Source organism: Pinus tabuliformis, chromosome 8 (genome assembly GCF_031772625.1).
Source record: "Pinus tabuliformis cultivar Carrire ecotype Pingquan chromosome 8, CPIR1, whole genome shotgun sequence".
NCBI classification, from domain to species: Eukaryota; Viridiplantae; Streptophyta; class Pinopsida; order Pinales; family Pinaceae; genus Pinus; species Pinus tabuliformis.
This window is the reverse complement of record NC_142294.1, coordinates 1,816,408,110-1,816,422,088: the sequence shown is the minus strand read 5'-3', so window position 1 is coordinate 1,816,422,088 and position 13,979 is coordinate 1,816,408,110. Positions and strand designations below refer to the sequence as shown.

General features: G+C 38.0%; 1 pseudogene; it reads left to right on the top strand.

Annotated features, from left to right (window-relative positions):
- Window positions 1–11,791: 11,791 nt before the first annotated feature.
- LOC149243536 (cell division cycle protein 48 homolog pseudogene) lies at window positions 11,792–12,204 on the top strand (annotated as a pseudogene).
- The last annotated feature ends 1,775 nt before the right edge of the window (window positions 12,205–13,979 follow it).

The window sequence follows — 13,979 nt, the reverse complement described above, 5'->3', positions numbered from 1 at the left end:
GCTTGCCTTAGACACTGGGCTCTCTTCAACAGCTATGGCTTTACCCTTTTCCTTATTTATCTGGCTTCTTGTCCTTACCCTTGAGACTGCTTCAGATCTGCTTGTTTCAGGTATAGTCTTCTTATCATGAGTTTTTTCCTTTGTTGATTGCTGAGGTTGATCTTGAATGATTAGTGGCTTCACTGGTTTCCTTTGCTGTGACTTGATTTGCTTTTTAGCTCTTGCTTCTTTTTGGAGCTCAGCTATTGTGAATTCTTTGGCTGGTTGTGGAGTAAGGCCAGTCTTGCTTTGGAATCCAGCCATGAAAATAAACGAATTCCAGTCTCTGCCTATCTTTTGGAGGCCATCCAAAACTAGCAACTTGATCAAACCATGATGAAACAAAGAGGTTTCACAGTCCTCTTTCCTTAACTGCACCTTGTCACACATCTTACTCAAACTGCGAAACAAATAAAAAGGAATGTCTATGGAGACTTTCCCAGTGAAATGCAAAAGCAGTTTGAAATGGTAAGAATAAACCTTATTGTACCTTCCTTCACAGGTCAAATATTTTTGTATGCAGGTGAGAAGAAGAGCATAATGTTCCTTGACATAATTTCTGGGCACTGCTTTTGTTAAGTCTTCGTTTACATATGCCTCCTTTAAAAACTCCTTACAAGGGTTCATATCAAACTTAAAATTTTTAAACCATTCTTCCCGTCCTCTTGGGATCTCTGTCACAGCAGATATTGCTTCTGGAGAAACTTGGACTTCTAGCATAGCTATCTTTGAATTTAAACCAGTGAAGTTTAGCGCAAACTCTTTAGTTACCTGCGCATGTCCTCCTTGTAGCTTTTTGCAAAAGTTCCAGCACCCAGCATCTTTGAACGCTTTCTTCACGCCTTCATCCCTCAAAGCTATGTCCAGGCCCTCAGGTTCAGTCCTCTGGCATTTACCGGATCTGTGCTCTTTTCTCTCCATTTTTCCTTCGAGATCTTCACACACAAAGTCTAACAGCTCCAGTTGAAATGGTGATTCAGCTCTTTTTAATTCAGCCTCGCTTGTAATCAGGCTCGCTTGAAATCAGCCTCGCTTGAAATTCAAATTCTTTCATTGAAACACTTCAATACATAATCACAGGCAGATTTGTCGCTCATGCAGCACTTACGACCATCATTAAGGTCTATGCACGGTAAAATCTCTTGGGAATGATATTTCTGTGCATATTAACAGATCTATTGGTGGGGTAGTGGCAAATGAGCGTTCAAACGTGAAACGAGGGGTACATAAACTGACATGAGTGGACACAACTGGTGACTCACCTATCGGACTTGACATTTCGGGAAAGATTCGCTGCGAAATGCACGAATCCATGATTTCGCAGCGCTGTTAGTTTTAAATTCTAATGATGCGCTGCGAAACGGCCTAATCATGACGCGCTGCGAAATTGCTTAACCATAATTGCGCTGCGAAACTGGCAAATGGGATTACGCTGCGAAATCACTAAAAGACACGGTGACTTGGATGAGACAAGACATGGCTATGGAACAATGATGGGTGGAGGAGAACCAATAGGAGTCGAGTATAGTTTGAGTTTAAAACTTTAAAACTCCAAATCCTAAATGAGGAAAAATAAAATGAAATCAACTTAACACAGACCTTTGTCATCGGACTAGGACAGAGAATTATATGTATCAAATTTTTAGTTCTAAGTGATAACACATGGTATTTCATGTAGTTATATTCTATCATGGCATGGGTTTTGTCAGGTGTGACAGTGTTCTTCAACCTAGCCTTTCCATTTCGTCATAGCTTTGAAGAGATGGGTTTCTCATATTCGATTAATGTGGGATGGTCGAATGGATTCGAAGTTGAGTGGGGTGGATCTCTTAACTGAAAAACACATGGCCTGGCGATCCCTGAACCAAAAAGGGATCATGGTAAATCCATTGTCCTAGTAACCCCTGAACCAAACTGTGGGTTGTGATAAAGCTAGATTATGTCCCTTAGTGGGCCTAGGAATCCTTGCCGGTGAATGGCGGGATATACGGTAAATCCAAGAGGTGGATTTCTCTCCGTTGGGCCTAGTATTCCCGAGATGGGATGTACGGTAAAGCCTGGAGAGTCTGTCTTGGTGTAGGGCATAGTGATCCCTGGATCCGACTATGGATTATGGTAAAGCCAGAGAGCCTAGGAGGCACTCAAATTCCTCACGGCGTAGGCAGAATAAACTCCAGGGACATCCATGCTTGTTTGGTTTTTTTTGTGTGTTCTATGAGTCCCACATTCATGCTTGGAATATGGCATGGGGGTGATTGGTTGAAGAGAGACTTTGCTCAACCAATCTATGGTCAGGTGGAATGTGGTAGTCCCATCTCCAGTTGGTTTATTGCATTCATTAATGAGAAATTCATTCCCTTGATTTTCATGTGTAAATGTATTGATGCATATGTGGATTTTATGGCTGGTATTTTTATGATATTTATGTCCCTATTATGTTGGCTATATGTATGTTTTATGACAGGAGCTATTTATGGCTCTCAACATGTTATTACTTGTAAATGAATGGATAATGTATCTATGGCCTAATAGATGATAATGCAGCAAATGACATGAGGGAACAATGTTTCATAGCGATTCTCAAATAAGTATGAGATCCATACGCTTAATTCTATTTTTACACCTGTAGGTTACATGTTGATGATGTGTTTGACGAAATTCCTGCATGGCTACTAGGGGTCTGGTTAGGGTCTTGTTCAACTTATTTCTTTGGCATCATTATTTTCCTGTTATTTTATTGATCTTAAGTTATCACTCCATTTTGGGCAGTGACCTGGGCTCTGGGCCTGAAAAGGTGGCTTAAATCCCAGGGTCACTAGCACAGAACTGAAAAATTGGGTCCCTAAATGCTGGCACATGAGCCTGTGAGAATGATGTTGGGTTTTTGGACGCTCTCATTCCTATAGCATGAGAGTGATTAAGGCCTAATATGGTCAAAACTTCAGTGGGACCCAAGGGCAAGCTATCTGAAGTGTTGGATTAGTTTATGTGGGTCCTGAAGCTAATGTTGGATGACTATGTGTGATTTTTATGTCGATTTCACTTCCTTAAGGTAACATTGGAGGTTGAATCCAATCATAGTAGCCTCAACCAACTCACAAAAAGATAGAAAAGATAGATCAACGCCTTATAATTCAGCCTCTTCGAGGGAGCAACCTCTTTTACATTACACAAATGAACAATTCTTGGATGATTCAAATGACAAAACCTTCTTTCTATATATAGGAGTCTAAGGAGTCACAATATCACCCAGCCGACCTAACAATAATAATATAAAGGCACAAAATAACAATAGAGGGATTCTATGGGGCACAATAATAACAATATGGGGACAATAGGGGCACAACAATATTAAGATACAACTACAATAGTAATGGGGTAATCACTAGTATTATAGGGACCTAACATGCCCCTCTCCTTCAAAAAAGTGTTGTCCTCAACGCTTGAGTAGTTATGGATGCTTCTATATAAAATTCTCATCCTCCCATGTGGAATCTTCAGTGGATAAGTTCTTCCACTTGATGAGATACTCTGAAATTGATCGATTTCGTAGTTGTCAGGTTCTTATTTCTATGACTGCTTCCTGTTCCAATATAATTTTTCCTTCCTCGTCAATTTCTGGCAATATTGTTTGAACTAGGAGCTTATCGCCTATAACCTTCTTTAAACATGAAACATGGAAAACTGGGTGCACTCGAGAAGCTGCAGGAAGCTCCAATTTGTATGCCATGGTACCAATCTTTTGCAACACCTTGTACGGACCATAATACTTTGGTCATAATTTATTATCCTTCTTAGCTTGCTTGAGGGACATTTGTTTATATGGTTGTAGCCGTAGGAATACCCAATCACCTACATCAAAACTTCTTTCGCTACGATGTTGATCTGCCTGTTGTTTCATTCTATTCTATGCCAACATGAGGTTATCCTTTAAGAGTTGGAGGACTTGTTGTTGATGCTCAATGTGATGTTCCACTACTTGAACCGTAGAATTTTCTCTTAAATATGATGTGATGGATGGTGGCTGATATCCATAAAGTCCCATAAATGGGGTCATTTTTGTTGCTTTATGGAAGGAAGTGTTATACCACCATTCAACCAGAGGCAACCATTTGACCCATTGTGTCTGTTCATCAAATACAAAGCAACGAAGATATCCTTCCAAACATTTGTTTACTATCTCAGTTTGCCCATCAGACTGAGGATGATAAGATGAGCTATGAGCTAACTGAGTATCGAGACAAGAAAATAATTTTGTCCAAAAATTTCCAGTGAAAATGGGATCTCTGTCACTTACAATAATCTTTGGGTTTCCATGTAGCTTTTGAATTGTTTCCATAAATGCAGTAGAAACTGTATTGGATTTAAATGGATGTGATAATGCACAAAAGTGTGCATACTTGGTAAGTCTATCAACTACCACCATGATGACACTCTTTCCCTCATACTTGGGTAAACATGTGATAAAATCCATTGAAACCTCCTCCAACGTTGGCTTGAAATGGATAAAGGTCATAATAGACCTGGGGTCTTAATTGTTTCAACTTTATTTTGTTGGCAAACCAAACATTCCGCCACAAACTTTTGAATATCCGATTTAAGGCTATCCCAAAAAAATTCCTTCTTAACCCTGTGGTAAGTTTTTAAAAATCCTGAGTGCCCTCCTAAGGGAGAAGTGTGCAATTCCATAAGAATCTTTTGTTTGAGTTGGGAATTCTTACAGAAGTATAAGCGATCTTTATACCATAATGAATCATTTTTCCAGCTAAATGTATCTGATGTACTGGAATCTTGTTGTAACTTTCGAATAAGTGCCCACACTTCTTCATCATTCTTCCATTCCTCCCTTGCCTCGTTTATCCAATCTGGTTGGATAATAGAAATGGTGCACAACAATGCTTCCACATCCTCATCCTTTCTTGAGAGTGTATCTGCCACCACATTTTGCTTCCCTTTTTTGTAGATAATTTCAAAGTCATAACCCAACATCTTTCTGACCCACTTTTGTTGCTCTTCAGAGGATAATCTTTGTTCTAAAAAGTATTTAAGGCTATCATGATCCGTTTTTACCTTGAAGTGTCTTGCCATTAGGTAGGGTCGCCATTTCTTAAGTGCATGTAGTACTGCCAACAATTCCTTCTCATAAATAGCTTTATGTAAAAACTTCCCCTTGATTGGTCGACTTTCAAAAGCAATGGGTCTTTCATCTTGCATTAAAATAGCACCAATTCCATTTCCTGAAGCATCACATTCCACAATAAAGGTTTTTGTGAAGTCCGGTGTAGCTAAGACCGGTGCTTGGCACATTGCCTCTTTAAGATGTTTGAAGGCCTTTCTTGCTTCTGGAGTCCATGAAAATGCATCTTTATTCAATAATGTTGTTAGATGTGCTGCTATTCTCCTATAATTCTTAACAAACTTGCGATAATACCCTGTCAACCCAAGAAATCCTCGCAAATGATTTATGGATGTGGGGATTTTCCATTCCTTAATGGCTTTAATTTTGCTAGGGTCTACCTTAACTCCTTCATGCGATACAATATGACCTAGATATTCCACCTCTTGTACTCCAAATAAACATTTGGATCTTTTTGCATATAATTGTTTCTCCTCCAATAGTTGTAGCACCCTATCAACATGTTCAACATGATCCTTCCAAGACTTGCTGTAGATTAGTATATCATCAAAAAATACTAACACAAATTTTCTAAGGAAGGGTTTGAAAATGGAATTCATCAAACCTTGAAATGTAGAAGGTGCATTGGTAAGGCCAAAAGGCATGACCAAAAATTCATAATGACCCTCATGAGTTCTAAATGTTGTTTTCGGAATGTCTTCAGTCTTCATTCTGATTTGATGATATCCTGAATGAAGATCCAACTTGGTGAAGTAAATTGGTCCATGTAATTCATCCAGTAATTCATCAATGACAAGAATGGGAAACTTATCTTTAATAGTGAGCTTGTTGAGCTCCCTATAATCCGGACACATGCGCCATGATCCATCCTTCTTGTGCACCAATACTACTGGAGCAGAGAAAGAACTTTGACTAGGTTGAATTATACCAGCCTCAAGCATTTCTGCAACCATACGTTTAATTTCACTCTTTTGGGCATAGGGATATCTGTACGGCCTGATGTTTGGAGGAACACTTCCTGGAATCAGATGAATAGCATGATCATGATCACGAATAGGTGGGAGACCTTTGGGAGTCTCAAATACCTTGGAATGATTGTCCAAGACTTTTTGGAGATCTGGAGAAATAGAGATTTTGATGTGGAAACATCTAGCGAACATAATTGTGCAATTACACCTCTTTGTTCCTTTTTTAGAAGCTTTGTCATACCGTTAAAACTGATTATCTTTCCCGGTTTCCCTGCAATACCCCTTAATTCAGCTTCCTTTCCTTCCGCAAAAAATTTAATGAAAAGTTCTTGAAAATTAAAAGCTATTGTACCCAAGGATTGTAGCCATTGGACTCCTAGTACAACATCAGCACCTCCCATTGGAATGGAAAGCATTGGGCTAGTCAATACATATTCTCCCATGGATAGCTTGATATTATGGCACTTTCCAGAGCAATTTATTGTTCCTCCATTTGCAACCATCACTTGACACTCTGGTGTTGGATATAGAAAGAAATTCAATTCTTTTGCTACCTTACAATGAATAAAATTGTGGGTACTTCCTGAATCAATCAACACTGTTACCTTTTTCTTCTTGATTTGTCCTTCTATCTTAATGGTTTGAGGAGTGGTAATTCCAGCCAATGCATTACAAGATATGGTTGGATTCATTTCTTCTTTATCTAGGCTTTGTTCCTGGAGTATATCCTCTTCTTTTGACCTTTCTTGCTCCTTTTCTTCTTCCTCTTCACAATCTATGTAGAATAATTTCTTCTCAGCACACTTATGACCTTTAGTGTATTTGCTATCACAACTATAACAAATCCCTTTTGCTCTTTTTTCTTCCAATTGTTGTGGTGTCAACCTTATAGGTTGTGGAAGACTAGGGGCAACAACACTTCCATCTTTATAGTTGTGAGTGGTATGCTTCCTGGTTGCCATAATTTTGCTTTCCATTTTTCTTGCTAACCTGAATTCCTTCTCTAATGAATCAAGTTCCCAAAGGTGAACATCATGTTGGATATTAGCCTTTAAAGTCCCTATGAACACATCAATCCTATGCTCCTCTAGAATATTTTTTACCCTTATGTTCAATTTTTGGAACTCCTCAACGTGCTCCATTATTGAACCCTTTTGTTTGAGACTTATCAATTGGCTAAAAAAATTGTTGCTTTTTGTATCCTCATAATGTGCTGTCAATTCTTCCATAAAAATTGCCCAATGATAATTTTTTTAAGGGAGCAAAGCCATTGATACCATACAAATTGATTTGGTTCCAAATATAAAGTTGCAATACATACCTTTTGTGTTTTGCACATTATTGAGATCGAAAAATTGCTCCATCTGTAATATCCATGTTGTGGGATCCTTGCCATCAAACTTCCTCATATCGATTTTGGAATATGGTGGGTCTTCGATCCAACATTAGAATCTATGAAATCATGATTAACATTTCTTTTGTTCGCATCATGGGTCGCCTTTACTACCCTTTCACCATTAGTAAGTATTTCTTGTAGAAAATTTGTCAAATCTGCCTTCAAAACTATCTTCAAATCATCACTATTACCTTCCACGCCCTTTATCTTAGATTCCACGCCATTTATCTTAGCTTCTGTTAGCTTTTGTGAGAGTGAAATTTGTTGCACTTGGTCTTGTAATTTTGATATATCATGTAGCAATTCTTCCTCTTCTTCATGAGTCATGCTAGAGCTTTCAGGTTGCTTACTAGGTGTTTGCATTTTCTTTCCTCGGGGCATCAGTTACCGATAATAATTCTTTATTGTGCCCTTTGAATTCCTTCAAAATAATTTTTCAAACCAAGCTTAAGAAAAAATTTAAAAAAATCTACACACCTTTTTTCACTTTGTAGGAGCTCGATATTGCCTCTGATGTATCTCTGTAATTTCGAATCATCCAGTTCTAAAATTTTGACTTGCAGTAGCCCTCTGTGTCCTCTTTCCAATGCCACCAGCCTGATCCCAATTGGATTCTCCAAGGAAGAGTTATGCCAAATCTCCCACAGTGACCTGATTATAGACTAGTTTAGTAGAGCAAACTTGTACGATGTGCCACGTGTCCCTGTTTCGACCTTTGGCTCTGAAAAATATATACAAGAAACTACAGTCCGTCTTCTTTCTCTACCTTCTTATGAAATTTCAAACCGATGCTCAGAGAGAAAGTTATGACAATTTTCCTCAAGTCACCTGTTTGGAATGTAATTCAGGAGTCTGCAAAAAGACCAACTTCCTCAGATCATATCTCTACAAATATAGTGAAAAAAGCTCTGAAATTCTGACCCGAGGTTCAGTGTGATTTTGTCTCAAATGGGTTTTTTTTCCGCTTCTGAAACATCGCAAAAAAGAAGTTATAGCTAAAATTCCACGATGACCTATTTGGAGCCACGAAACCCTAGAATCCAAAGCTCTGATACCAAATGTTATGAAACCAGTTCACAAAAATATAGAAAAGATAGATCAACGCCTTAGAATTCAGCCTCTTTGAGGGGGCAACCTCCTTTACATTACACAAATGAACAATTCTTGGATGACTCAAATGACAAAACCTCCTTTCTATATATAGGAGTCTAAGGAGTCACAATATCACCCATCCGACCTAACAATAATAATATAAAGGCACAAAAATAACAATAGAGGGATTCTATGGGGCACAGTAATAACAATATGGGGACAATAGGGGCACAAAAATATTAATAAGGGATACAACTACAATAGTAATGGGGTAATCACTAGTATTATAGGGACCTAACATTTATCCTGGTTGGCTAGTTACTTGGTAGATGTGGGAGGAGGGTGTTACAGTGAGGAAGCATTTTTTTTGTACATTGATCTGATCCAAACAATAAGGAAGCTTCAAATGAAATTAAACAAGAAACTCAGTTCTTTAATTATGATTGAGCCACAGATATAAGATATAAAAGTCGAAACCAAAACCCTGGTGGGAAAAATTTATCACTATGGGGTAAGAAACTCATTTAATTATCCCATTTATTTATTTATGATTTTAATTATCTCGTCCTTTATAAAAAAACTATTTATTTTACGAGAGTTTTTTAGGGAGTATGATCCTTATAGTGTGACTATGGGGGCTGACGTTGGTAGTAGCATTGGTGCTCTGCCTATGAGTGATGCACCATTCACTGAGTCCGGTACACCCATTGAACCACATGCGGCGAGATCTACACATGATGTTGTGGATGTAGAGCGTGATTACATCGTAGATTTTAAAGTGAGCTTTCATGGATCTATTCTTGTTGTTAGCATGGGAACACTATCGATTATGCTTTTGGTAGATGATGACCATGTCCCTGTGAAATTATAGAAGCTTCCAGGTATTTAGGAAGTGTCTTAAATATTAAGTACAATCTAATTGAAATTTACGTATAGTCTATGATTATTTTTAAACTAATGATAATATCGTTTTGTAGGAAATGATGTATTTTGTAGGCACTTGTATGACCTAACTTTTGAACTCTTTGGGACCACCATTCGCACAAACTGGAAATCCAAAAGTTCCAATTTTAAGGATCAACTTATGAACAAGATGGTTGGCATATTCAGTGAGGGTACCTTCAACAAAATTGGAGTTACCTCCAAAGAAGGATTACATTTAAAACATATGTGGGGCCGGTATATGGTTCATTTAAAAAAAAAACGGGCCATATGGGTGCCCTCCAACAATTCCAGAGAGGGAGTGGAAAGGCCTTATGGCAGATGCAAATGAGAAGGCACTTCGAAAAGAAGGGAAGAGACCACCTAGAACAAGAAGGTATGAGGCAATTTTAATAATATAATTATGATGCTTTATCATCATTGCGACCTCTAATTAAGTTTTTCAATATAGGCTCTTAGATACATCTAAAGCCACAAAGGCTATAATAGCTAAATATGGGCACCTCATCTTGGCCCAAGTGGTTGTAGAAATTTAATATATATTCAAGAAATTTAATCTAAAATCACAAGACATGATTCTACTATACTTCTCTTCGAATGAAATTCACAATTTAGAACAATATGCATAGACATGCAATAAGAAAAACCACAAATACACAATGATTTTATAGGGGAACCCAACTAGAAAAAACCCTTCAAGCCTGTTTGCATTAATCAATGAATTGAAAAACTATTACGATTGCTAGCTCTAGCTCTGAGCTCAACCTCCAAAAGAATAATTTTTCACTTGCTCAATGAACAATCTTTGGCCAACACTTAGCCAATTCTCTGCTCACCAAGCCTCCTATTTCCTTACGTAAATCCTAAGGAAATTAGCCCCTATTATTTAGGAATTTCATCCAAAATGATTCCGCAATTCCCAAGGATGAATCATTGGTTGCATGAAAAACCTGTACACTCAACATTAGTTTACAACCGATGGTACACTGCCTTGGAATCACCACCACAACTGAGTAATTCAAATTCCTTGCATGCATGAGCTATTTTTGGTTGATTAATCAGTTAACTGGATGATCTCTGAGTTAGATTGTTGTCTGTTATGAATATAATTCATAACAAATAAATAAATAAATAAATAAATAATAAATAATCAAATGATAATTATCTTAAATAGTCATTAGTTAAGTGAAAATGCATGTCTAAAAGACATGCCCAGTCATGAAAGGACTCCTGCCTATAAGGTATATAAGCAAGGCCTCATTGTAACATTTCTCATCACTTGTAAATTTTATATATAATAAATTATTATTACAAATACCTTTGTGTATTTTTACATTAAAAGTCAACAAGCCATAAGTTGTGTTGCTTTAATGGTATCAGAGCCATGTGAGTCTTTGAACATTATCCACCACAGAATATAACCATGTGAGTCCTTGAACGTTATCCATCACACAATATGACATTACATTTACGTCCTGAATTCACTGAGCAGTTTAGTAAAATTCAAGAAAACCTTCAGCAATGGGAAAAATCATATGCAGAAGTTACAGCAAGTCTAAAGGAAATCGATAATAAGGAAGATGATAGCGACAGTGAAGAAATGAAACAAGGTGAAGGAGGAGAATAATATTTTGATCAAAATGATGATAATGAAAATGAAGATGTAATAGATAATGATGAATATGAAAATGATATCGATCAAGATGAGGATCCAGATGAAGTTGATCTTAATGTGGATGAAGTTGCGGATGTAGTGGATAGTCTTGACCATAATGAAATTGACACTGGTTCAGACTTCCCTAGTTAGTTATCATCATGTACATTATCTTTTCAAGTAGTTGGAGTAGATGCATCAGACATGAGTCCAACTGAAATTTTTACTGAATAGCTAATGAGGGAACGTAAGGAACTTCCTGAAATAATGTCTCTTGATGATTATATAGGTTCAAGGGAAGATCAATCTAATGAGGATGCAAAAGCTGTTAACACAATTCAGAATGAAGAATCTACAGAATGGGTAAACACGCTTTAAGGTAACTTATAAGAAGGAAAAGCAAGTTTATTAGATGATCTTTATGTCTCTCGTAACAAAAAGCTCATTGGAGAATGGAAAAGTGAAATCCAGAGAAGTAAAATTAAATATTATGATGGTCTGAATGAGTGGTAAGAGGGAAATGCAGCTCAACCATCATTTTATGAAATACCATGGGATGAAACTGGTGCTTTCTTTTTCTTAATTAATGGGCCCGAAATTATGTCGAAATTGGCTGGAGAAAGTGAAAGAAATCTGAGGAAAGCCTTTGAGGAGGCAGAGAAGAATGCCCCATCCATTATTTTTATTGATGAAATTGATTCAATAGCACCCAAAAGAGAAAAGACACATGGTGAGGTTGAGAGGCGAATTGTTTCTCAACTTCTGTCACTGATGGATGGGCTAAAAGCTCGAGCCCATGTTATTGTGATTGGAGCAACTAACCGGCCAAATAGTATTGACCCAGCTCTTAGAAGGTTTGGAAGGTTTGACAGGGAAATTGATATTGGGGTTCCTGATGAAGTGGGGTGGATGGAAGTCCTCCATATACATACAAAGAATATGAAGCTTTCGAACGATGTTGATCTTGAATGAATTGCAAAGGATACACATGGATATGTTGGATTTGATCTTGCAGCTCTTTGCACCGATATTGCGCTATAGTGCATAAGGGAAAAAATGGATGTTATAGACTTAGAAGATGAGACAATCGATGTTGAAATCCTTAATTCTACAATTGTTACAAATGAGAAATTTCATACTACGTTGGGCACCAGTAACCCATCTGCCTTGCGTAAAATTGTTGTTGAAGTGCCCAATGTTTCTTGGGAGGATATTGGTTGTTTGGAAAATTTCAAGAGGGAGCTTCAAAATATTGTTCAATATCAAGTGGAGCACCCTAAGAAATTTGAAACTTTTGGCATGTCTCCTTCAAAGGGAGAGATCTTTTATGGCCCACCAGGTTGTGGTAAGACGTTGCTTACAAAATCCATTGCAAATGAGTGTCGGGCCAATTTTATCAGTGTAGAAGGCCCATAATTATTAACTAGAAGGCCCATAATTATTAACTATGTGGTTTAGAGAAAGTGATGCTAATGTTCAAGAGATTTTTTACAAAGCCCAATAGTCAATGCCTTGTGTCTTTTTTTTTAAGAGCTTGATTCTATTGCTACATAGTGAAGGAGCAGTGTTGGCGATGCAGGTGGTGCTGTAGACAGAGTACTAAATCAATTGTTAAGTGAGATGGATGAGGATGATAGTGAGGAGGTACCTGAAATAAAATAATCTCATTTTGAGAAGTTCATTAAATATCTAGTAATTACATATACCCATATAAGCGCCATGATTTCATTCAAGGCCATCACAACCATTGCATCGGTCCTTATGGTGGTAACCCTTGTCAGAATTATTCGTGGGTTCAAATCCAAAAGAAGGAAGGATGAATCTCACTCAGCTTCTAAGGTTTTTGAGATTTCCGACATCAAAGCGGAAAAATTTAGGTAGAAGGACGAGTATGGAATGTTTGAAATTGTCATCACATCTTGAATCCCTGTCTGAAACCTCCAGTCATTTCACCTGACAGCACCCCACTTCATTGACCATCGTTATTTTCCATACCCTCCACCACCGTAGTCCTCTACAGTGCTTGACCCACCTTCCACCATTGTTGTTTGTTGGCCTTCCGTCCACTATGTTATCCACGCCCACCAACCCTTTGTCATATGGTCCCTTTGTTGGCTTATTGGGCCCTGACCCAAGTTCGGAAGAGTTATTAGCCAAACAAATCCCACAACTACTGGCCCTTTCGGCAATAACCCGCAGCGCAGACTGAGGTCTCACCCGAGGTAGCAGGGGAGGGTGATGGAACCAGGTTTTTGCACCCTTGGGATGTCTTGATGTGGTCTAGAGAGGGTCGCGAACCTTTCTGTGGCCTCGCACCACTTCTGTACTATTATCGGACTGCAGGTGTACTTTCTTATTAAGGAAATTATTATATATCTGATATTCTTGTTATAGTCCTTAAGCAAACATTTAACAATAAAACCCAATGCGTGCAATTATAAAGAGATATAATAGATGCATAAACCAGAACACAATAGATCCGCGATATTTTAGAAAACACTTATCTTTATTAATATCTTCCGTCACTACAACCAGATCCGCCCTACGCACTCAGCTGCAGGGGTCCATGCACACAGCTACGGACTCTACCAGGCCTCTGTGCACACAGCTGTAGAGCCTCTATCTATCTACCAACACCCTTGACTCGGACTTACAGACGCAAAAAATATTGCCTTCACAAACCCATAATCATCAAGATCCAAAACAAAACTTAACTCCAAACTGACTTCTAGCCATATATCCTTGCTCTAT